Here is a 27,617-nt window from a genome sequence, read left to right as displayed (position 1 = left end):
AAGTTACTTGATGATAGAACCTGATGATCATTGGGAAAGACAACTATAGACTTCAGGAGAAACAGGTCTTGACAAAGCACTTCAGGTTTATCTCACAGGATGGAATGGGGCAGGCTATCAGGAAAGAATGTAAGTGAACAATAAAACAAAACATTGGAAACTGTAGGGTTTTAAAGGGGAATTTTCATTCATTGTGACCTTAGAGAAAAGAGTCACATTATCATAATAATACAAAACATTGGTTTATTATCAAAGTCAAAGATCAAACTGAGTGTCTGTCATAGTTACGATGACTGTACATAATGTGTTTGCATAGGTAATGTGTGAGTAAAAATTCAGCAGTTAACACTGCCCTTCCAGAGGATCCAAGTTTCATTCTGGAACTCACCTTTCCTCTGCCTATATGTTAAAGAGCCTCTAACTCTGGATCCAGGAATATGATATCTTCTCTCTTCTCTAAGAAAACATATGTTTATGTGCACCTATTTATACAAACACACTGTCTTACACACAATCCAAAATAAAATAAAATAAATCTTTTTGTAAAAGAAGTTTGTATCTTAAAGCAAAACAGACAGGATAAGAAACACCATAAGTTTGAAAAGTCCATGTTATTTTTAAAACTGGAATGGAAAAAATTTAGAGTGATAAAATAAAATAAGAATATTATTAAATAGCTTGCCAATACTCATCTTTAAAATAAAACATGATGCTGCCAGATTTGGAGTGGTATGTGAGAAGAAAAACACTGAGTTGTACTTATCCCTGTACTAGGAGCAACTATCTCTTTGCAGTGAAATAAAATCATATTATATGCAGTTGCTAAACTAGCTAAATTTAGTGCAGAACACAACTGAGTTTAAGTTGTTGCCCTCTGTAGATTGCTCTTTATTGAGACCTAACTAAAGTTAGTTATGATTAAGATAGTACAAAGGGAAAACTAATTACTTTTAAGTTCATGCAAAACTATGAACACTGATGAAATCATTTAATTTTAGATACAAGATAAAAGTACCATGAAGCATAAGAAAGGGTCCATATATTTTGAAGTTTCTGCTTAATTTTCATGTAAATTACTGTATGACCTGAAGAAATAATATATATATATATATATATATATATATATATATGGATAATCTGGATACTGCTTTTTAATACTCCAGATGATACAAAAAGGAAATGTAAAAACCACTGTGGAAAAAAAAAAACAAACTCACGGCTGATTCTTAATATCTATCAATTTGAGTACTGGGATATTGGCCTTTCAATTTCATTATTTTTATTTTCAAGTGTGGAATGGGGCAGAAGTGAAAAATAAATGAGATAACAGATTGCTTGTAATTAGAAGATTTTTTTTCCAAAAATTAACTAAATTAGAAGACAGGTTTTTAATAAAATGTAATGTATTTTAAATTTAAAACTTTCATTTATTGCATATGTATGTGTATGTGTAGGAGTTTGGAACACTGGCGAAGGCTTAACTATGTCAGAATTCAATCTTAAAAGGCACTTATAATAAGATAATACTAAAAGAGAACACGTGGATCCATACACCAGACTAACGTGGGGATAGGGTAAGAATATACGGGTTATGAGAACACTGAAGTTCTTGGAGGTGAGTTTCTGTGAAACTCTTTGCCATGTGAGTGCTCTCAGGCCTCTTGGCCTGCCAAGCAAACTTCACTGGAATGTGCATAGCATTCCCCCATTCTTATATTTCTGTCGAAGTTCTGGAATGTCCTGCCTCGTTGTAGCTATAGATCTCAGAAGTGCTCTGAAGATGAGTGGAAACAACGAATTACTAATCAAATAGTGTCAATAATAATAGCAAGTAGGATAATAAATTGAACCCAATACAGGGGATTTAATGCACTTAGGTTATCTTTTAAATCTCTGGCCAATTCATCAATGTTCTAAGTGTCTAAATGACTATTGCTAATATCTGAAATTTCTGCCTTTTTAGCCTTAATATATGCTATGTCCTGCCCTATTATTAAGACTACTACTTCTAAGACATTAACCTTTGCCTCCAATTCTTTATATGGCTCTGTGGTGTACTATTAATAAACCACGGCCTCTTGGCATGTACCTCTGTCTAGATTGATATGATTTTGAGATCTGGGCATCTTTCTTAGACTGTCTGGCCCTCATAGCAAACCTTAATCCCAAATCAGAACAAAAGCCACAATATGTACTAGAATGCTACTTGAATGAAGATTTGTAACTGCCACCTGTGCTGTTGGAGGCAGGGATGCACGCCTGTTGTAGTCAGGCTGAGGGGCGTTGACTGACCTGCTTGAAAAACGAAGTTTAGACAGTGAAAGGCAACAGTACAAAAGCTTCTTTGGGGAAGTCCAGGTACTCCATTCAATTGCAAATTACTAAAGATCAGGCTTAGACTTAGAGCTCTTGTTGTGGGGGAGGTGACCTTGAGAATCACAGAAAGGCTGCAATCTTTCTGGGAGAGGAGGCTGTGCTCTAATTTAACTTTGCTAAGTAATTAAGAATATTTTGCTATCTTCCCTGGAATACTGTAATACTGGAATTATTACTAGACCAGTCCAAGATTGAGTTAGAATAACTGGTCACAATGAGGGAAAGAGAAGAATCACTAATCTTTCTAAGTCAGATTACACAGTCTCTGATGTTCTTTTTACCATAAGATTAAAGCTTGATGCAAGGCAGCTTCACTTGTCCAAACTGGAAAAATGGCAAGCAAGGATGGGTCAAAAACATGTACCCAATTTACATTCCTTGTCACTAAAGTCAGGGCACTTACCTGTCAGCCTGTCACATGAAATAGCCATCATGCTTCTGCAGCGTTCTGTGAAGAAAACCTGTGTTTTTCCCTTTCCTAATAAGGTAGCTGTTCAGGATCAAGCCATATGCCAATAAGTAGATCCTTTTAAGATACTATAAGGCATTTATTAAATTCTTTGACATCGGAATTTCAAAATTCTAAAATAAAAGTATGATTTAAATAATGTGCACGGAAATGCACTAAATAGTATGCATGAGGATATAATTTCCCCCTTCTTCATTTTTTAAGAAGCTAGTTTTAAAGTTCCACAATACCTTGTCCTTGAGAATTAATAATTTGTTGACAAAACATCTCAAGTACTTAACTGTTATAGTCAGTATTAATATAACATGGACAGAGACTAATTGCACTTTCAATTGTTTCTCTTGAAGAGTGGTTGTAACTAAAAAGCTTGAAAAGTTATTAATAGTCACATGTGTATGTATAATTTATTCAGAAATAAGAGCATTCATTTGCAGCAATTTATTAAGTATAAATCCTCAAGAATTAACAATATTATGTGGAAACAGATAGAATCTGAGGACACCAAGAACAACCCTTTCACAATTTGAGATGCACATTTTCTAAGAATACCAAAATATTATCTTAAACCATAACTGTCTTGAATATATAAAGAATGAGATTATATATCTAATCTATCTTATATGTAGGTAGATGCTTGAGATATAAATCTAGCATTTTTACTTATGAGTTGTATATACATAAGCAATTGTAAATTTGAAAATTAATAGCATCCGACGGACGAATAATCTTAAGCAATTGTGACCTCTGAGATATAATGTGGACTATTAATGTATAAATTAAGGTTTGATTGCTTAGCATTTTAAAACACCATCTACAGCACACAACTTAACTATCTGTGCTGAAACAAGGGGAAGCTCAAAACAATAAGCATGTGATCTAATTCACATCTACTTATTTCCTATAGAGGTGTTTTTAAACACAATAATTGATATGCATGCATGTATGAATTTATAGAAGATACAAAAGCATGCATAAAAACATTTTTTAACTTATCTTTGGGATATTGATTGTCAATTTTATTTAAAATGATGGTGTGTAATAGATCAAATATTAATGTTCTGTAATAACCAAATTAACTGCTGTTTGGAACAAGGAACAGACACTTAGTCAGGTTTTTAAGACACAATTTTTGTTATAATTATTCCAAACTATATGAATTTATCTTATAATTCTTTGTTAGTACCACAGCGGCTAAATAGGATGCTGAAACTGTGCTTTGAGGTAAAGGCCACCTTGGCTTCGCCCTTGAGAGGCAATAGCTAATAAAATACTTTTCACTTAGAAAACAATATGCACTGAAAGATTTAAACTCTTAGCTTCTTGATTATAGCTCACTAGAAGCAAACCCATCACAATTTTTCTAGATGCAAAAGAAAAATAAAACTTTTAAATCTACAATAACTTTATATAAAGTAAGCAAGTCAAATCACAATTTCTTGATAAATTCTACAACCTGATTTGCCTTTGTTATAAACTTAGAATTTAAACTTTATTTAGAACAACATCTGCAAAGGTGCTCTCATAGCTAAAAGGAATTCTCTCCTGAAGGTAGGGAGGGGGGAGGTTCTCAGAACTTCTCTAGTGTCAGTTTGCAAGACAAAGGAGATTTTGAGCCAACTTCCCTGAGGCTGCTCTGAACTTGCATTAATGCGAACATATGAAAAAAATTTTCTAACTCAAGCATTTTGGCCCTCCTGTAATGAGGACAGATTTTAGAACTTTTAAATTTCTTTGCAATATTAGACTATAACTACAACCTTGGGAAAGCAAAACCCAATTTCAAAACAATTTATCACCTTAGAATCAACATTAAAACTTCACTACCACATTGTGAGATTTGGCTGCCAATTTATATCTATGAATACATTGAAAGAGGAAAATTACTGGACACCTGAACTCTTCAACTCAGAGTCCTCCTACCCCTCCCATCTAGAGATTGTTCCCGGAACACACCTGAACTCTTCACCCCAGAGTACATTCCTGAACTCTTCACCCCAGAGTCTGACCCCCTTCCAATTGAAAACTGTTCCAAGAACATTGTTTAGATAAGGGTCTCCTGGAACAAACCTAGTCCTACCCCTCCTAACTGAGGACTGTTCCAAGAACATTTTTGAGATAAGGGCCTCCTGGTACTACCCCAGAATGTTCCAATAGATCGGGTACATTGATAGAAAGCCCCTTAGAAAAACTCTTGGCAAAACCCCTTAGTGACGCAAAACTTGTACTTTTCCCTGCCCCACTCCTCCCCTCGGCTTTTTTCTATATAAGCCTGTGAAAAATTTGGGTCAGGCGTCGATTCTCCTCTACACCATGCCTGGTGTATGAGTTTCGACCCCAGAGCTCTGGTTTATGTGCTTTTTATGTGCTTTCTTGTTGTTGCTTTATTAAATCTTACTCTCTACATCTTAAGTTCGGTCTCAGTGTCTTCTTGGGTGCGCGGCTGTCCCGAGGCTTGAGTGAGTGTCTGCCCTCCGGGGGTCTTTCAACATGACAGTGCAAGCTTTAATGCTTCATTAAAGAGACCTTGCTTTAAATCTTATCTTAATCCTACTTTCTAGGATAAGAATCACATTAAATATTATCTCAGCTAGAAGTATTTTAGGAGGCCCAGTTTTTTGGCCTGCTTATGCCACGTGTTTGAAAAGACTCCTGAATTGCCAATTTAAGGCTAACCTTCTGTTACCAATGTAACAATTATTTAATCCTAACCAATAACTTATGAGCTGATTGTGAAGACACGTAGAGCACATTACCAGTAAAAACAACAACAAAAAAACAAACAAACAAACAAAAAAAAAACCAAATGAAGCAGCTACACTTGGACCAATCAGAGAATATTAATTTTTTTCTAGCTATAATTATAAAATAGAAAGCACTTTGACATTAGCTAAATGCAATAATCACGAATGCAGAGAATTTTCTTAGGAAAAAAACATCTATCAGCTATTTCACCCCAAAACCATGAGGCTGTATCCCTTTTTTAAAAAAACAGTTTTTTCCAGCAGGGGCCTTCCTGCTGTGCCTGATCCTGGCTAAAGCATGTGGCCACTCTCTTGTTAAACCTGCAGATAAAGTTTTATTCGCCTTTATTTTCTAACATGAAAACACAGAACATTCAGTCATTCAGACACCTAGACACAAACACACATGAATTGAATATGTGGACAGACTGGCCCACTGGACATTAGACAAGACCTTAGACAAAAACACAAAGAGGGCAGAGAACTTCTGCTGTAGGGCCCAGAGAGAACAAAGCAGGGCAGCCTCTAAAATTTCTCTCTGCTTCTGGGACATTTTTCTCCTGCCTGATGTAGTTTCTGACTGTGGCCAATGTGCCTGATTATTAAATCTAAACCCTTTTATCTCTCTCACCTAAAAAGCAGCTTCTCGAAGCTGCGGCTGTTATGTTCCTAGATCCTGATATCTCACTGCTGAACCTAAGTGAGCCCAGTGCGCAGGTTTAGCACTGTTCCAGATTAGGCCATGCCACACCTTCTCCGGTACGAATTTTCTTTAATTCTGTTCTTCTTCCATGGAGCTCCAAACCAGCAGTGTTTCTTCCAAATGTCCTCTGCTATTCCCAGGCCTCACGTTAGGCGCCAAATTGTTGGAGCCGGCCTGAGACTCTTATGTCCAAGTTCGAGCCTGGGAGGCATCTTGGAGCTGAAAGAAAAGAGGGAATCTAGGCGGGTAGAGAGAGAGATGGAACCAAGATAGTATTCTGGTCAAGGCTCAAATTTTTAATGGCAGACACGCTTTATAAAGGACAGTGGGAAGCCCATTCCCACCAAATCATCCTTGGAGCCCAGCTGTAACCACGTGTAGGATTAGATGTAGACTCCAGAACAGCTAGGCCGACTCCCAGCAGGTAGCAACAGTGGCAGTGACTGAACAATAGAATGATCCAGGGAGGCAGGCTCCACCCTAAGTAATCTCCTTAGTGGTATAGCAAAGTCAAGGTCTGGCTCAGCCTGCTTCAGGCTTGTGGGAGGCTACAACTAGTATGGAAAATATTTTATCCACTGGGCCATGTCCTCAACCCTATCTTTGCTGTTGTTACTTGGTTTTTTTGTTTGTTTGTTTATTTTGTTTTTTGTTTTGTTTTGTTTTGTTTTGTCAAGTTGTATTTCTCGGGGGGGGGGAGAAATTTAGTGGATTTATTGATTCTCTAAAACTATTAAATAATCTTTAGATAGGTGAAACAAATTTACAAATAATAAAGTTGTGTGTGTGTGTGCGTGTGCAAGCACACGCACACACACACACACACGGAGGGGCACTTACATAGTCCAAATGCATGGTTAAAAAATAAAAATCAACTAGTGTGCTTTTCCTGGTGAAGCACTAATCTCTAGGTTTCAGAATCCGTTAGTTGCTTATAGGTCTTTATACAATGTTAAGTCCTCTCATGCTTTCCCCACCTACTTTTGCATGTCTATTGTTGCTGTTCTCGTCCTCTTTGGAGTTATCCAATACTGAAGAGTCGGCCCTGAAAAAAAAATGCATGCAGGCAACATAACCTAGACAGAGTGTGGTTTACTTTTGAATTTAAGAATACATGTATGTAACAGCAGTTGATGAATTTGAAAGAGGCAGGAATAATATGGGAGGGTTGGAAGAGACAAAGGAGAAGGGAAAATTTGTACAATTATATTATCATCTCAAAATTAAATAATTCAAATATTAAAAATCTAGCAGAAGCTGGCAATGGGAAATAATTCAACCAGATTTATTTAGCCAGTGAAGTGAGAATAGTCCATGTCCTTAAATAACTCATCTTACATTGTTGTATGCCAACTCACAGTCTACAAGAACCGGATACACCTGGGAGGCAGGCTAGGGCTGAAAATGACTTAGACAGAGAGAGAGATTAATAGATCCCAAGGCACAATTCTGTTCAAGGCCCACAAGTTTACTAAGTGACCATGCTTTTAAGGGGGAAGGCCTTTCCCCCTCACCCCCCACCCCCTGCCAGTCCACTCTTGGTGCCTGAAGCCATTTCGTCAGCACTCGGTCGCCAGACTGGCCGCTTATTCAGGAATCTCTCAGGAAGACAGGTTCAGCCTCTTGGCAGGTAACAGAAGAGCAGGGCAGTTGTCATTTCAAAAAGGAGCCAGCCAAATCGGAAAGCTGCACTGCGTGTGGCCCACCTCAGTGGCGACAAGGTTTGTACCAGCCTGCTTCATCTGGGGGAGGGTACAATTCCTCCCTGATTATATAATAAAAATAGCTAGACAGATACATAAAATTTATTTATGCTCCATAGTCCTGCCTGGGAGTTACGCTGGCTGGCGGCCGTGCCTGTTTTAGGATCTCAGATTTTCCTAAGCCGTTCTTATCTGTCAAGGAGAATATATGCAGCTTGTTTGTGTTTATTTTGCACAAACATGGTTCTGTGGTGTACTATTAATAAACCATGGCCTCTTGGCATATACTTCTGTCTTAGATTGATATGGCTCCGAAATCTGGTTGCCCGTCATTGACTAACTGGCCCTCATAGCACTTTATTCCCATATCAGACCAAAGCCACAATATATACTGAATATACTTCTTCATATTGATAATTCTGCCACCCACACTTGCTGGAGGCAAGGCTACACAATTGCTGAAATCAGGCTGTGAGGCATTGACTGACCTGCTTGAAGAACAGTCAGTGAAAAGCAACAGGATAAAAGATTCTTTGTGGAAACCCAGGTACTTTATTCAGTTGCAAATTAGCAAAGATCAAGCTCAGACTCTGACCTCCTGGTGTGGGGGAACTGGCTTTTAGAATTAGGAGAAAGGTTGGAGATTCTCTGAAAGTGCTCCAAATTAACTTTGCTAGGTAATTAAGATTTTTGGCTATCTTCAATAGGAATCTCTAATATTGGAATTATTTTTTTGTTTTTTGGTTTTTTGTTTTTTTGAGACAGGGTTTTTCTGTATAGCCCTGGATGTCCTGGAACTCACTTTGTAGACCAGGCTGGCCTCAAACTCAGAAATCCACCTGCCTTTGCCTCCCAAGTGCTGGGAGACTAGTTCAAGATTGAGTTAGAATAACTGGTCACATTGAAGGAAAGAGAAGAATCATTAAAACTCTTTCTTATGACTAATCTTTCTAAGTCAGATTCCACGGTCTCTAACTTTCTATGTCCCATAAGATTAAAAAGCTTAAAGCAAGGCACCTTTGCTTGTCCAATCTGGGACAAAGGCAAGCAAAGGTGGGTCAAAACATATACCCAATTCAGCTTTCTTGTCACTACCGTCAGGGCACTCAGTGAACTCACAGGTCAGCTTGTCACACGAATCCTTCTGACAGTTGTCATGCTCTTGCAGCATTCTGTGGAGAGAACCTACGTTTTCCCCTTTCCCCAATAGGGTAGATGTTCAGGATCAAGCCATATGCCAATAAGTAGATCCTTTTCATCTCACCTAGACATGATAATGTCTAGTTTTAAGATACTATAAGGCATTTATTAAGTTGCTTGACATCCAAATTTCAAAATTCTTAATATAAAAATATGATTTAAATAATGTTCACGGGGATATAATTCCTCCCTTTCTTTGTTTTTTAAGAAGCTATAGTTTAATACCTTGTCTTTGAGAATTATAAAATTGTTGACAAATATCTCAAATACTTGACTATTATAGTCAATTTTAATATAACATGGACAGTGACTAATTACACTTTCAGTTGTTTCTCTTAAAGAGCGGTTGTAATTAGAAGGCTTGAAAAGTTATTAATAGTCACATGTACATAATTTATTTATTTATTAATCAGAAATAAGAACATTCTTTTGCAGCAATTTTTTAAGTATAAATCCTCAAGAATTAACACCAATTTGTGGAAATAGGTAGAATCTGAGGACAACAAGAACAATTTTTTCAACTTGACATGCTCATTCTCTAAAAATACCAAAATATTATCTTAAGCCATTACTGTTTTGATTATATAAAGAACGAGATTATTCTTATGTAAGGCCTGTAATCTGCCTGAGATATAAATCTAGCATGGCATTGCCTTAAGGGGTCTTGTCCAGGGAATCTAGAACAATTTTTTAAATGTCCAAAAACAGTCTTCTTAAAAGAACAGCGTTTTTTTTTTCTATGAGTTGTTTATGCATAAATAATTGCAAATTTGAGAATTTATAGTATCTGAGGGATGAACAATTTTAAGCAATTGTAAGCTCTGAGATATATATTGATAAATATACAAATTAAAGCTTGATTATTCATCATTCTAAAACTCCATCTGCAGCATACAATTTAACTATCTGTGCTGAAGTGGGAGGAAACTCAAAAGAATAAGCATGTGATACAATTCACATGTACTTTTCTCCTATAGAAGGGCTGTTTTTTTTTTTTTTTTTGTAGTGACACACGCCTTTAATCCCAGCACTTTGTTGACAGAGGCAGGGACAGCCAGGGCTACACAGAAACCCTGTCTCAAACCAAAACAAAACGAGTTCAAAGGCGCGCGGGCTGGTGGTGGACCTCCCGGCCGGCAGGGGGCACAGCGGCCGTTCCCAAGTGCCACTTGACTGCGCAGTCATGCTCACCGCCGCGGCAGAGGTGTTGGCTGCTCCAGACGGTCCGGGGTCTGTGGAGTCCGCGTGGGCCTGGGTGAGCCCCGTTGCGGGTGGGACGGGTGCGGGGGTGGCGGGATGGGCTCAGGATGGCCCCACACCCGCCATAGAGAGACGCCCAGATCGCTGCACTGGTGCGGAGGATTCAGCAGCTTCCAGAAGGGCTGTTTTTAAACACAGTAAATGGGATGCATGCATGAATGAACTTATAGAAGGTATAAAAGCATGCACAAAAACAAAAAAAAAAACAAAAAAAAACAACAAAAAAAAACAATTCTTAACTTATCTTTAGGATAATGATTATCAATTTTATTTTAAAATGATGGTATGCAAAAGGCCAAATATCAATATTCTGTAATAACCAAATTAATTTCTGTTTGGAACAAGGAACAGACACTTAGTCAGGTTCTTAAGACACAATTATTTTGTTATAGGTTTTCTAAAATATACGAATTTATCTTACAATTCTTTATTAGCACCACAACAGCCTTAATAGGATGTCAAAACTTTACATTGAGGTGAACGCCACCTTGGCCTCGCCCACCTCCGGCCCACTGCCCAGGCCGAAGAGGCTGAAGTGGCCAGCCAGGAAGCCTGGGTGGTGGTGGAGCACCTCGAGCCCCAGCAGGAAAAATATGGCCACCCCTGGCGGGGACAGGCAGATGCCCATGAGGACAATGGCTTATGCTATGGGCGCTTCAGGCCCACTGCTAAGTTCACTACAAAGGTGCCTGCTTTCTGGCAGCCTCCTGTGCCACCACCACTCAGGGAAAGCTTTGTACCCTATGTCCCTGCCTTGCAGCAGGCAGCAGCCCGCCGACTGGCCTTCCAAGTAGGCCAACAGTTGGCCTGGAGGTGAAGAAAGATGACTTTACAATAATGTTTTCTCTTGCCAAAGAATTGCTATGGGCACATTTAATAACCCTAACTAAAATAAGCAGCTAACATTTGATTAACATTGATCATAATAGATAACAATTAATCACACATTTTTTTTTTCTACTTTCTGTAAAGCCTTTTGTTTTTCACCAGTTAATTTGAATCTCACTTAATAGCACCTAACAAAGGCTTAAGTTCTCCTGTGGTGAGTTTAAGGTGAGGTCTTAGCCAATTAACATCTCCTGGAAGCTTTTGAAAATAAAATTTTGAAGCAAATCAATTTTTTGTTCTTAGATTTTCTGTAGCACAATTTTCTAGTATAACTAAAATCCTAAATATTATAAAGATATTGCCTCTAAAGATATTTTCTGGAGCAACAACTACTCCCCACAACTTAAAGCTCATTGTGTGAGAGTAAAGATTTAAAGTAAACTTCCCTTGAGAGGCATTAGCTAATAAAATACTTTCAACTTAGGAAACAATATACACTGAAAGATTCAAACTCTTAGCTTCTTGTATAGAAGCAGAGACAATAAAATTTTTTCTTACATAATGTAAAGCTATATTATCCATACCTAGAGGCAAAATTTTCCAGTGATTACCAGTTCATTAGAAGCAAAACTCTTTACAATTATCAGAATTCAAAGGAAAAAACAAACTTTTAAACCTATAATAACTTTACATGAAGTAGGCAAGCCAGAATGTAATGCCTTTATAAGTTCTACAGTCTGATTGACCCCGTATAAACTTTGAATTTGAACTTTATTTAGAACAACATTTGGATAGATCTGCAACAGTGTTGCAGCTAAAAGAAAAGTCTCCTGGAGGCAAGGAGAGGCAAGTTTCAAGAACTTCCTTAGGCACCGTTTGCATGACAAAAGAAAGTCTCACAAGCCTGGCTGTGGCTGCTCTGAGCTTTGTATGGCTGTATGGCCACAGAGAGCTGTATTAGTGCTCTCATAAGATGATTGCTCTTGTAATAATCTTAATTAGCAATATATGGGGGAGTAGAAAATCTTAAATCTGTGATCAAACTGCAAGCTTCAGTCAATGGAACACTGGCAGTTTTAACCATAATTTTCAAGTTTCTTTTGCAACGTTAGGATAATATCCACAACCTTGGGAAAGAAAAACCCACTTTCAAAACAATGTGTCATCTTTAAAATCAATAGTAGAAGTATTACTATTATGTTATGAAGTTTGGCTGCCAATTTATACCTATGAATGCATGACAGTGCAAATTTTAATGCTTCATTAAAGAAACATCCTTTTAAATCTTATCTTCAAGTCTACCTTTTAGGATAAGAATCACAGTAAATATTATCTCAACTAGAAGTATCCTTAGAGGCCTAGCTTTTTGGCCTGCTTTATGCCACGTGTTGGAAAGACTCCAAACCTAAGCCACCAATTTAAAGCTGTCTTGCTACCAATGTTACACCTTGGTGCCTGGAGCCATTCTGTCAGCACTCATCACCAGGCTGGCCACTTTTTCAGGAATCTCTCAGGAAGACAGGTTCAGCCTCTCAGCAGGTATCAGAAGAGCAGGGCAGTTGTCATTTCAAAAAGGAGCCAGCCATGTCAGAAAGCTGCACCACAGGTGGCCCCACCTCATTGGTGACAAGGTTTGTACCAGCCCACTTAAGGCTGGTGGAGGCTACATTACATACCCCTTAAATATGTCTTACATATAAGAAAACTAAGGAAGACCAAATAAAGTCTCCAGATGCATTCATTTCTAAGAAGCAGACCTGGAAATCAGAACCAGGTCTGCTTCCCTTTAAAATGGATGTTTTTCCATGTCTATAACTAGCCTTTATGAGAAATAAATGAAAAAAGTGTTTTCTAGAAGACACAAAGTTGCTGATGTTAACACAGTTAGAGATGCAGTTGTCATTTGGAGATGTGAAACACTAGGAAGTTAGCAAGGTAACAGATAAGAATGAAGAGGTCTAGGGTGACTCAGTAATAGTGCTTGCCTTGGATTTGATGACATAAGTTTGATTCCCCAAGAAGAGGACAGACTTCTGAAAAATTTCTCCTGACATCCATAGGGGTCATTAGGACAGGCAGGAGCACACGCCACACACACACACACACACACACACACACACACACAAGTTTAACTTTAAAAAAAAAAAGAGTTATATGTTCCAGTCTAGGTTACTGCAGACCAAGTTAGCAAATCATATTAAACAAATTAAAACATCTTAATGAATAAAAATATCTTAAATTATAAATAAAGAATCAAGAGCAAAAAAAAGGAGTTTTAGTTTTTCAACTCATTCTGAAGTAGAACTTTGAAAAGAAAGATATGATATAACGAATCTAATCTAAGGTTTAAAGAATAAGAATGTCCTTCGGTTACAGAAAGATGCACTGATACAGAAAGAGTTGTGGCAATGAGCTAACCATTCTACGAAAAGATAGTGATAAATCAGAGTATAAGAATTCCCAAGCTGAGACTATTTTGCTCACAGAAAATGGCAGAAGGGGCCTCTCTGTTTTGATATCAGCATTAGTACAACAGCACTTGCTCATAATCTCTCATGGTAAATTGCCTCCTTGATTAGAGCCACAGGGCATAATGGGGAAGTGTATAAGATAACAATGTTAGTAAGTGGTGTATGTAAACACTTTACTAAAGATATTCTCACTGTGGATAAAACCAAATATCTCTCCTTTACAAGGAAAATTTACCATTGGATTTTATGCTGAACTCCCACTCCTGCAGATGTCAGATGAACAGAGTAACTAATAAAAAATATCGCCTCGCTTCTTCCTTTTCCTCTTCCGGGGACGGCGCTCAGAGGCACTCAGGATGGTCCAGCGTTTGACATAGCGCCGTAGGCTTTCCTACAACACAGCCTCTAACAAAACTAGGCTGTCTCGAACCCCTGGCAACAGGATTGTTTACCTCTACACCAAGAAGGATGGGAAAGCTCCTAAATTCGCATGTGTCATGTGCCCAGGCAGACTTCGAGGGGTTCGTGCTGTGAGACCCAAAGTCCTTATGAGATTGTCTAAGACGAAGAAGCACGTCAGCAGGGCCTATGGTGGGTCCATGTGTGCCAAGTGTGTCCGTGACAGGATCAAGCGGGCTTTCCTTATTGAGGAGCAGAAAATCGTTGTGAAAGTGTTGAAGGCACAAGCACAGAGTCAGAAAGCAAAATAGATATGCAAATTTTTTAAGTAATAAAAATCAAGACTTGGTCTAAAAAAAAAATATTGCCTCAATTCTTTATGTAAAGTTCATCTATTTTGCTCAAGTGTTTTTGTCTGTTGATTTAGGTTTGTGATTCAATCTCATATAGCCCAGAGTACCTTTGGATTCTTTATGTAGCTGAGTATGGTCTTGAAGTCTTGACCATTCTCCCTTATCCTCCAAATGCTAGTATTTATATGCATGAGTTACCAAACCCACATTAAAGTTGTGAGTGCATGTGTGAGCAGGTGAGCATGAAAATTTATGTATGTGCATATATTTGTACCCACCTTTGTTCTGTGGATGGAAAACACGAGACAGTTATAACACTTTAAACCCAGCCAGATAACACAACTGCTATATGCAGAATCTATTGCCCTAAACTCATCAGCTATCTTATATCAGAATAGTGCCATTGGCAGAAGCTGCCCCCAATTCTAGTAGCCCCCAGGCATTACATGGTGTTCATCCTACTCTCTCCAAAGTCTGGCCAAAAGGACATCTCTCTATCTGGTCCCCTGCTCTTCCTTCTGGGACCTAGAAATCCCACTTTTTTTCCCTTCACCCAACAATTAGCTCAACAATTTATTGACACAATCAAGAACCAAGTAGGGAAATAATACTTCCACATACATGGCTCTAATATTTGTGAGGATCTACCTTTTTTCTATTATGTGAAACCTCTAAATATTCAATTGAATAATATTCATTTTGTTTAATGATGCCCCAAGGATCAAAACATTTGATTGTGGTTAAAAATGGATATTTATAAAAGCATTTTTAATTAATTTATTCACATCCAAATAGGCATTATTTGAAATATAATTTGCTAGTATTGGGGAGTTAATTCCAAAAGGATTTTGCTAATTACAAACTACTTGTCTGAAATTTGATTTTAACTTTTGCACTTATCAAAAAAAAAGGGGAGGAATATATTCATACTCTTATGAGTGAAAGTTTTGGGAATATTTTATGTCATCTATTTTTTTAGGTTAGTATTCAGATAGAGACTTGATTTAACAAATGTAAAATTATACATTGTCACTGTCTTCAGACACAGCAGAAGAAGGCATCAGATCACAGTACAGGTGATTGTGAGCCACCACGTGATTGAAGGGGATTGAACTCAGGACCTCTGGAAGAGCAGTCAGGGCTCTTAACCTCTGGTCACAACAGGCCTCAAGAGATACAAGAAGATTGAAACAATCCCATGAATCCTATCAGATCACCACAGACAAAGGCTAGTCTTCTATAACAACAAAAACAACAGAAATCCCATATACACATGGAAGCTGAACAGCACTCTACTCAATGATAACTTGGTGAAGGAACAAAAAAGGAGAGAAATTGGAGACTCTTTAGAATTCAATGAAAATGATGGCAGAATATAATCAAACTTATGGGACACAATGAAAGCAATGATAAAGAAAAACTCAGCTCTGAGTGCCTTCAAGAAGAAACTGGAGAGAGCATACACTAGCAGCTTGACAACACATCTGAAAGCTCTAGAACAAACAGAAGCAAATACACCCAAGAGGAGTAGACAGCAGAAAAAAATCAAATGCATGACTGAAATCAACCAAGTAAAACCAAAACAAACTATAAAATGAATCAACAAACGCAGGAACTGGTTCTTTGAGAAAATCAACAACATAGATAAACTTGTAGCCAGACTAACCAAAAGGCACAGAGACAGTATCCAAATTAACAAAATCAGAAATGAAAAGGGAGAAAACAGAATATGTGGAATTTCAAAAGATCATTAGATCCAACTACAAATGCATATACTCAAAAAAAAAAAAAAAAAAAAAACCCTGGAAAAATCTGGATGAAATGAGCAAGTTAGAAATCACTGGTATAAAGAAAGCAATGGAATAGGAAGTCTCAAATGATAGGGGAAGAGAGGGTGAGGAAGAGGAGGAAATATGGCAATAACACTCAATTCTTAAAATATTAAAATGATTTGATTGCATCAAGTTATCTTTTCTAATTTCTTAAAATGGCATTTACTTATTATGTGAGTGACATAACACTCATGTAGAGGTCAGAGGACAACATGTGGAAATTCTCCCATAATGTGGGTCCAAGCAATGAAACTCTGGTCTTCAGGCTTGGTGTCAAGAACTTGGACTCACTGAACCACCTCAAAACCCAAATTCATGATTTTGGGAATAGTCCAATATTCTAGAAGACAAGATATTCTGGAAGGTTTAATCTGCTTTTAACACACACAAAAATAACTTAATTGAATAAGATAGTATGAAGTAAAGTGTTTACCCACCTGAATTGCAGTATTTGTCACAAATCAGTTGTCACAAAATAGTTAATGTTTATTTTGTTGGTATTATTGAATCTGTGAAATTTGCATTACTAAATAGAATTTATTAATATCTGATGCTAATGCTTGTTTATTTTGCTTTGGATTAGTTACTTATAAGAAAGGATATCTATATAAATATTGTATTTACCTGAATTATTCTGGCTTTCTTTCTTTTTTAAACTGTTTTATCTAGTCATCTTTGTGCCTCATTCAAAAATTAATTTAATTCCTTTCTTTGTTTTCTTCTTTGTGAATGTCTTATTTCATTCTCTCTTTAAAATCAGGATTAATTAAGTCATGTTTTAAGTTTCTCCCTGAGTTAATTAACGGCTACCTGCTAAGTATTGGAGTCTGGGTATGTTCATATTCTTTATTTATCTTCATTTATTAATTATTTGTATATAAACAAAAGGCCTGCAATAATATCTACAACATTTTTTTCTAATTATATTGTCAAATCCTTTGGGCAGTTTAAAATATAAGCACATGTATTCAGAACTGCTCAGGACACACATATCACATAAAGATGACCCAATTTAGACAACAAATCATATTAAGAAAATCACAAACAGCCCTATACTTATGCTACAGTTTTCACTAAACAGTGAAATGAATTTCATATCAAACAACTGTATGTAAAGAAATAGATATCTATAGACAAATGATAGATCAATAGATAGATTGATAGATGATAGAAATACATAGATATACATAGATGATAGACAAATGATAGATATACATACATACATGACAGATAGATGATAGAAATATAGATACATACATACAAATGTATATACATAGATAGATGTACATTGATAATAGAGAAACTACATATATATGTACATGTTAGATTATATAGAGATAAAGAAAGATATAGACAGAAATAGACACAGACATATAGATATGCTTCTTTGGTTTTAATGGTTATTAAAGGGTATGATATAAATTACTAGGATGGGAAAAACAGAGTAGAGTGATAACTTTAAATGGCTTTGGATACTTAGAAATCAAATTGATATTAAATGGATATGAAGAGTAATGTGTTTGGTATCAAAACACTGAGCCATCTCACCAACTGTTTTCATCAGATATATGTATGGTTTGAATACTTTTTCTCTTATTCTGTACATTCAATTTGTTCCTTTAACACAGAGAAACTCCTTTTCATATGTTACAATACCATTATTCATTCTTTTTTGTTGTTTTGTTAGTCAGCCAATACAGTTAAATAGATGCCTAAAATTTAAATTCTAAATTGACAGCAGTAGTATTGATACCTTTCCTGGGTTACATGCATCTGAATCCTGCCTTGAGGTTGTCATGGCCACAGACACTATATATCCAGGAAATCATTATGCTTGACTATTATGCTTGACTACATATCCAGAAAATAATTATGGAATTATATTTTTATTATTATTCTGCATTTGAGGGCCATTTCATATTCACGAGAGAAAATAATATACTTTGAGCTTATTTATCCCCAGCACTCTCCTACTCTCCTCTATTGTCAATTTCATAGTGATTATCACAGTGAACACATTAAAGTAGTCACTAAAATACCCAGGTTGTTCTTATCATTATAGCCTCACATTGTCTCTTTCTTGTCTCTTTATTTCACAGCTCCAGTTCTACTTTACAACACTCTCTTTTCCCTGGACAAGCATAACTTTTCTCATGTAGTAGTCTCACATTTTCTCTCTGGACATCTACCTGCCCATTATACAGATAAATCAGTTTATAAATTATATGTGTAAATACATACACAGATAAATGCAGATCCGTAATCATGATCATATGATGTATTTATACTTAAATTTTAAAATGAAAACTTTTCCATAGCCTTTAAAAAATTAAATATTTTCCATGATAGTTTCCAGAATCCTTTTTTCTACCACCACTGAGGACATAGTCAGAACACTGTGCCTCTATGGATGTGGTTTTTCCTCACTAGGTATCCTTTAAACAATAGGTTTAAATGAACAAACTAAAGATACGCTTTATTACACGTCTCAGTTTTCAGTGTTTTACAAGTGTCATATGATGTTATAATTTATATTTTAACCCATGTTTTGCTTTTCCATTACAGAAAGTAATCTCAGCATGTCAGGATTTGTGCTTATATGTTCTCCTTCCAATTTTATTACACTGATCCCAGGAAACATGAATTGATTTTCAGTATCTCACACACTGTCTATCTCTCTGTGAAACAGCATAGCTCAGCAACATACAGACACTGAGATCATATACAGATGCACATATTCTCCTTCATATTTTGATAACACAGTTGACAGCCTGCTTAGATTGAGAAAATCCTAACTTCATCTGTTTATAAGCACTGTAGGCAAAAGTGCTTCCTACCACATGGTTCTTTGTAGCTACCAATTGTCATTTTTTTCAGGAATTACATGAGAAAATAATGAAATTTTGCAAAGTAATTTCTTCAGGCTGCTTATTTTAAATGAGTAAAGCACACACCTATTACAAGTTGACATCTGTGCATCTGTATTGCATGAGAAAAATGTTCAGCAATACCATGTAAACTCAGAGAACACAGGATTATATGTGTAAACTGTAGACTCTTAAACTTGTTGTCTGCTCTTCTCTCTGCCCTGAGTAAGACTAGTAAATGTGAGATCTAATTAAAAAAAAAGTATACCTCTGGAATAAATAGATAATTTAAATTATTTTTACTGAATAATGTTGCTCATTTATTTATTTTTTAAGGTTTTGTATACACACAGAGAGAGATACAGTGTATTCTGTTACTCTCAGGTTTACACTCCTATATCCAATTCCACCCTCCTGTGTACCTTAAGTAATACCACCTTACTTTGATGTCTTTTATTTTCTTCCTGACTCACTGATGTTCAGTAGTCTTGCTTGTATGATTATGAGCAGTGGGCTTACTTGCACCTTGCACACTCTTAATAGATTAAGTGCCTCCATATCCAGTAGAACATGTTCACAAAATCCTTTTGTTTTCTTTTAAAGTTGAATGAGCTAATGCTAATTCTTGAGAATAATGTATTATAGCTCCTGAGGTGGAGAATCATAGAGGAAGGTCCATAGTGTTGTTCTCTCACCTCCACATGTACATGTACAGGATGACATATTCATACTTACATGTGAACCTACACATACTACTCAAAAATATATAAAGAGAAAGAAAGGCTATTCCCATCCTTAAGCCATATGCTCATTCTGGTGTCTTTAAATGGTGCATATTGTGTTTTGGGAAGCATGTCAGGTAAATCCTGGTGACTGAGTCTGTTTGCTTCTATGCTTCAAGAAATGATGCTGCACCAACTATATAGTTATCACTAACACTAAAACATCTTTGTCATGCATCCTCGTGTCTGAACCCCCGAGTCTTGACACTATTTGTTATTCAACATTAACATTTAGTGTGAGGCAGTACAAAACAAAGTTTAACAGAAGGCAAACAATGTGATTGTGGATAATGAAAATGTATTTTTAAAATTAATTACTACAATTTATTTGTCATTTCACAAATGGATATAGTTTAAATGAATTGAATATTTGTTATTTTTATTCAAAAGAGTCATTGAACCGTTCATGGTGGCACACACCTTTGGTCGTAGCACTTGATAGGCAGAGGCAGACAGTTCTTGGTTATTTCGAGGCCAGACTGGTCTATAAAATGAGGATAGTTTCTCATTTCTATTACACAGAGAAAGCCTGTTTCAAAAAATGGAAAGAAAATGTCATGGATTAACACTGTACACATAAAACTGGGCTGGGAGCTGCAAGAAGTTCAAAGAACATCTTTAATTCTTAGAAGACACACTTAGACGTTGCCTTTCTGCTTCAAGTTAGGAATGAAAAAACAATTTCTGTGACTTAATGAGAAAATGGGGTTAACAGTGTAGATAACTTAAAAAGAAAAGTGTCCCCTTGAGACTACCATATTCCATTTACGTACTATGACTATGATTCTAGCTGAAGATGGTCTTCAACATTTTCTATGCATGATGATGAAGCTTGTTCATTCAGACAACTCTGTCAACTCTGTCATGAATACATCCACTTCTAGCATGAATTGAAAACATTTTCCACAAACAAGGATTAGCTCATCATAAGTCTGTATTGCCAATAATAATATCATGCTTAAAACTAAATTACTTATAATTTTGTTGCTGTCATCTAGTCCCAACCTTATTGTCATCTCCACAATCCAACTTCTCCTGGGATTGCTATAAATGACTAATAAATTAATCTAAGTGTAACTATAATTGAAAATTAAATCACTTCCAATGCTTATTTCTTATGCTGATATAAAAATATAAATATCTTATTTAGTCTATAGCAACATCCATTTAATAGTTTAATTTTAGTATGTTCACATGCACTATTATAACCACATTGAATTATCTTATGTGACATCAGATTGGATAGCTAATTTCTCTAATTCAACAATTTAGTTTACTTTAATGTTGTTATAACCATCTCTATGCTCTTTTAAAAAAAAGCATTATATTTACTGAAATGAGGATCTGTGCTCTTTAATGTTGTTGCAACAGAAAATGCTACCTAAATCATCCTTACATCTTTAATCTTAATGCACTAGACACACATCAACCACCCGTGTTCCGGAGAACGTTATCCATTTTCAGTGAGCCATGCACTGCCTCTTCTCTGCATCTATAGCCGTGCTTTTTTATGTCAAGAGTTTTATATCAAGTGTTTCAGGCAGAGAGACATTAAGAAATGTCTGTTCCCACCTGGGGGTTCATCCCACATGCAGGAACCAAACCCAGACACTATTGCTGATGCCAAGAAGTGCTTGCTGACAGGAGTCTGATACAGCTGTCTCCTGAGAGGCTCTGCCAGATCCTGACAAATACAGATGCAGATGCTCGCAGCCAACCATAGAACTGAAGACAAGGACCCCAATGGAGGAGTTAGGGGAAGCACTGAAGGAGCTGAAAGGGCCTTATCTGGCATCACTGGGAGGGGAAGCCCTTGCTCCTGTGAAGGCTTGATGCCCCAGTGTAGAGGAGGAATGCTAGGGCAGTGAGGCAGGAAGGGGGAGTACACTTATAGAAGCAGGGTAATGGAGGGATGGGATAGGAGGTTTGCAGAGGGAAAACCAGGAAAGGAGATAACATTGGAAAAGTAAATTTGAAAAATCCAATTTAAAAAAAAAAAAGTCTGTTCACTTCGTCTGAGGCACTGATGAAAAACCAAAGAAAGAATCCCACCCAGATCTTCCTTTGTAAAGCAGGGAGTATGATGGGTTTCCTTACAGAAGCGTAGGTAATTGAATATGTCCTATACTACTGTAAAATTTACCCAATATGAAGAAGAAAGCTACAGGATTCAAGGCTCCTGTATAACCTTTAGACAGTTTAGCAGCTTCTCCTCTACCCAGCAACTATTATTGTTTTATGATCTTGTTGAGGGTGTTATCAGTTTTTATAGCATCCAGGATCTTTGTGAATTTTCCAAGTCTTCTGAGCCCCATCTTTCCTCTAGAAAGACAAATCTAAATATGGAGGAAACAATTATATAACAGCCAGACACTCTTTTTTTTCCATATCATGTATGGATGCTTCTACATAAATGCCCCACCTTATAACTTTTTATAAAGTCAATATACCTTACCTAGCTCACTGTATAGTATGACCTAATCTGCCATTGTGCTAGTTTGAAACTACAATACAAAGGATTAAATGAAAGAATAGCACTGAGACCCTTGGGCAAAACAATGAAAAAGTAAATATGGTTACTTAAATGAGATCCGAACAATAACACAAATAGAAATTCCTGCACAAAAGGGGAAAATTTCACCCACAGGCAAAGAACTACAGGCAACTAATAACTACTGAGAGAGGGCAAGAGAGACCTGTCTCTCCAAGGTCTGAAACTCTTAAGTTATTACCCAAAACCAAGTTGTCAGTCCTGAAATCATACATACAGACAACACTAAATGGATTCAGGAGGTTGAATTTATATATGAATTATTAGGTATATGTAACAGCAGCAATGGTGATGATAGTGATGATAAGGGTGATGATAATGATAAATGAAACCACCAATTTGATGAGTGGGGAAGGCATAGGACAGGTTAGGAAAAGGGACGATGGGAAGGACTAGGCTTCTCAGTCCAGGAAAACAAGGAGAGAAAATGATATAAATATAGTTTATTGAAAATAATAATCATAAGCCTAATGATACTGAAACAAAGTGTCTATACTATGCTATACTCTGAAGTCACCGCATGTGTAAATATGTAAAGGAGAATATTCCATTCGGGCTGGTCCTGTGGCTTACTCAGTTAGCAATGTGTAAAGCCAAACTGAACACCTATTTAAGTTGATGTCATGAAGAAAAACTCTTCCTTCTTTTACAAAAACAGACTAGTATTTTTTATTCTTCATTTCTAGAGGACTCATGGTAGGCTTATATCCACTCACTAGGAATCATATAAATTAGAACAAAATGATGTTTTATAAATTACCACATTCTCTCTCATATTCATCTTGCAAAAAAACTCTATTATGTTTATTTCAAGTTTACATTCTTCTTTGTTTGTTTTTGTTTCTGTTTGTTTGTTTTTGATTTTTGTTTTTTGAGACAGGGTTTCTCTGTGTAGCCCTGGCTGTCCTGGAACTCACTTTTCAGACCAGGCTGGTCTCGAACTTAGAAATCCGTCTGCCTCTGCCTCTCGAGTGCTGGGATTAAAGGCATGTTTTTCTTAAAATTATTAAAAATTTTAACATTTAAATAAAAGGAAACCATGTAAAATATCACAATGTAAATGAAATACTTGTAATAATTTATAATTTTTAATATAAAATAATCTATAAAATATGTTTAACATAACTTTATAATATCAAATTTTAATTTGGAGATTTTTAAAAATTTTTAATATTTTTTTTATTACGTATTTTCCTCAGTTACATTTCCAATGCTATCCCAAAAGTCCCCCATACCCTCCCGCCCACTTCCCTACCCACCCATTCCCATTTTTTTGGCCCTGGCGTTCCCCTGTACTGGGGCATATAAAGTTTGCATGTCCAATGGGCCTCTCTTTCCAGTGATGGCCAACTAGGCCATCTTTTGATACATATGCAGCTAGAGTCAAGAGCTCTGGGCTACTGGTTAGTTCATAATGTTGTTCCACCTATAGGGTTGCAGATCCCTTTAGCTCCTGGGGTACTTTCTCTAGCTCCTCCATTGAGAGCCCTGTGATCTATCCACTAGCTGACTGTGAGCATCCACTTCTGTTTTTGCTAGGCCCCAGCCTAGTCTCACAAGAGACAGCTATATCTGGGTCCTTTCAGCAAAATCTTGCTAGTGTATGCAATGGTGTCAGTGTTTGGAAGCTGATTATGGGATGGATCCCTAGATATGGCAGTCTCTAGATGGTCCATCCTTTCGTCACAGATCCAAACTTTGTCTCTGTAACTCCTTCCATGGGTGTTTTGTTCCCAATTCTAAGAAGGGGCACAGTGTCCACACTTTGGTCTTCATTCTTGAGTTTCATGCGTTTAGCAAATTGTATCTTCTATCTTGGGTATCCTAAGTTTTGGGCTAATATCCACTTATCAGTGAGTACATATTGTGTGAGTTCCTTTGTGATTGTGTTACCTCACTCAGGATGATGCCCTCCTGGTCCATCCATTTGCCTAGGAATTTCTTAAATTCATTCTTTTTAATAGCTGAGTAGTACTCCATTGTGTAAATGTACCACATTTTCTGTATCCATTCCTCTGTTGAGGAGCATCTGGGTTCTTTCCAGCTTCTGGCTATTATAAATAAGGCTGCTATGAACATAGTGGAGCATGTGTCCTTCTTACCAGTTGGGACATCTTCTGGATATATGCCCAGGAGAGGTATTGCTGAATCCTCTGGTAGTACTATGTCCAATTTTCTAAGGAACCGCCAGACTGATTTCCAGAGTGATTGTACAAGCTTGCAATCCCACCAACAATGGAGGAGTGTTCCTATTTCTCTACATCCTCGCCAGCATCTGCTGTCACCTGAAATTTTGATCTTAGCCATTCTGACTGGTGTGAGGTGGAATCTGAGGGTTGTTTTGATTTGCATTTCCCTGATGATTAAGGATGTTGAACATTTTTTCAGGTGCTTCTTTGCCATTTGGTATTCCTCAGGTGGGAATTCTTTGTTCAGTTCTGAGCCCCATTTTTTAATGGGGTTATTTGACTTTCTGGAGTCCACCTTCTTGAGTTCTTTGGTCACTTGATCTTCGACAAGGGAGCTAAAACCATCCAGTGGAAAAAAGACAGCATTTTCAACAAATGGTGCTGGCAAAACTGGTTGTTATCATGTAGAAGAATGCGAATTTATCCATTCCTATCTCCTTGTACTAAGGTCAAATCTAAGTGGATCAAGGAACTTCACATATAACCAGAAACACTGAAACTTATAGAGGAGAAAGTGGGGAAAAGCCTTGAAGATATGGGCACAGGGGAAAAATTCCTGAATAGAATAGCAATGGCTTGTGCTGTAAGATCAAGAATTGACAAATGGGACCTCATGAAACTGCAAGGCAAAAGACACTGTCAATAAAACAAAAAGACCACCAACAGATTGGGAAAGGATCTTTACCTATCCTAAATCAGATAGGGGACTAATATCCAATATATATAAAGAACTCAAGAAGGTAGACTCCAGAAAATCAAATAACCCCATTAATTTGGAGATTTTAAGTATAGAATTATTTAGGTTTTAATATGCTTTCAGGTACTTTTCATGTACTGAGAACCAAAGATGGAATTTTAAACAATCATTTGTAAATATAACAAATTTGAAGTTGTGTTTTATATTTGAAGTGTATTTTTCAATTGCTTGAAAGGTTTACAAAGCTTAGAGTGACAATATATGTGGAATTAAATAGTTAATACTGCAGATGTTATTTTTCTACCAAGTAGTTAGATATTTTGAAATTATTTAAATTATGATTTAAAAATACATGCATATATAGATATAGATATATAATATTTGATTCTTTTCATACCCAATGGGTGACTGTTTCAAGAGATTTTTAAATCAGTCATGTATTTTGCAAAAATGGATGGTATGTGTGTGAATAGTTCTGGTGTAAAAGAGATAGATTAATTTTTAAACTTAACTTAGTCTCATTTAGTTTCTCATAAAAAGAAAAAAAAAACAAAAACAAAAAACAAAAACAAAACAGCGATTAGAAGATATATAATCCCATCTGCCTAGGATGCCTTCCATGGCCTAGTTGGCCATCATTGGGAGGAGAGGCCCTTGGTCTTGAGAAGATCATATGCCCCAGTACAGGGGAACACCAGGACTAGGAAGCAGGAGTGGGAGGGTTGGGGAGCAGACTGGAGAAGGGTATAGGGGACTTTTGGGATAGCATTTGAAATGTAAATGATGAAAATATCTAATTAAAAAATTGTTAAAAAAAAAAAGAAAAAAAAGTGTGATTCTTTTGTTGGATTTTGTTATTTTCTGAGACAAAATCTTTAACAACCCAGTCTGGCTTCCAGTTTCCTGAGTAGCTGAAAATGACTTTGAAATTTTTATTTTTACGAGAATTTTTTTTAAATCTAAAAAAAAAAAAAAAAAGTGAAAGGGTGCAAGGAGCTAGAGAGGTTTGCAGCCCCATAGGAGGAACAACGATATGAACTAACCTGTACCCCCAGAGCTCCCTGGGACTAAACCACAAACAAAAGAAAAGCCAAGGTGGGACTCATGGCTCTAGCTGCATATGTAGCAGAGGATGGCCTAGTTCGTCATCAATGGGAGGAGAGACCCTTGGTCCTGTGAAGATTCTATGCCATAGTATAGGGGAATGCCAGGGCCAGGAAGCAGGAGTGTGTGGGTTGGTGAGGGGTATGGGGTAGGGGGTCTTCAGAGGGGAAACCAGGAAAGGGAATAACATTTGAAATGCAAATAAAGAAAATATCTAGTTAAAAAAAAAGTCAAAGGGTGCACTTAAGGAAACAGCAGTAGCTCTGTGAAGAAATGCTGGGTGTATCAAAATTCAGTCACTGAGTAAAACCATGGGACTTCTCTTTTCCAAAAGATTAGAAAATATATATAGATTGAAAATAATTATTACTTATTTTCGGTTAAGATATATGTATTGCTGCCATGCCTATACGACTCTCAAAATAATTTACTACTTGAAATTGAAATTTCAAAGAAAACCTACTTCTCAGGTTAACAAGAAAACGAAGGCCTCTTCAAGTATCATCATGTGACAATCTCAAGCAAATTTGCATTCCTCTAAAAATGAACCCAATGCTGATTAAAGGAAGAAGCTGTGCCATAATAATGAAGACCACAGTAGCACTAGGCTTAGAGATGGCCCACTTACACATGGAAGCCAACTGTGTCATCTCAGTCCTCAGCGATCTGTAGATTTGAAAGTGCACTGCCTGTGCAAAAAAAGGGAATTTCTGCATGAAGAACATTTATAAAGCACTACAAAGGACCTTTAGTGTATATACTTTTAAAGTAGCTGAAAGGCATAGAATTCACATTCATAAAATTTCCACCTTATCTGAAGCTCAGGAACTCAATTCATGGCACATGGTTTGGATAGTGTTCTATTTTCCCATTAATTAGTTTTGAATTAATGGGAACTTGTAGTAAATTCCTGTGAAAAAAGTTGCTTATCCTATTAACATTTATTTATATGGAAAAAAACTTCTATATGATTTTTGTGACACCTTTAAATCCTTCACTAAAATCTTCTACACATTTTGAATTCCATAAAATTTTAATTACTTAAATCATCTGCTTATTGACAAAGCAAAGGAACATATCTAGGAATCAACG

The 27,617-nt window shown here is 36.7% G+C and overlaps 1 protein-coding gene and 1 pseudogene across 6 annotated transcripts in view; both read left to right on the top strand.

Annotated features, from left to right (window-relative positions):
* The window catches only part of Gria4 (glutamate ionotropic receptor AMPA type subunit 4), a 392,371-nt gene that overhangs the window by 40,052 nt on the left and 324,702 nt on the right, over window positions 1-27,617 (top strand). The window lies entirely within an intron of this gene.
* LOC110302261 (large ribosomal subunit protein eL34 pseudogene) lies at window positions 14,108-14,506 on the top strand (annotated as a pseudogene).

Source organism: Mus caroli, unplaced genomic scaffold, assembly GCF_978045245.1.
Source record: "Mus caroli unplaced genomic scaffold, Mus_caroli_1 scaffold_11, whole genome shotgun sequence".
In the NCBI taxonomy this organism is placed as follows: Eukaryota; Metazoa; Chordata; class Mammalia; order Rodentia; family Muridae; genus Mus; species Mus caroli.
Note: the sequence above shows the minus strand (reverse complement) of the source record. Positions and strands in the feature narration are given on the sequence as shown.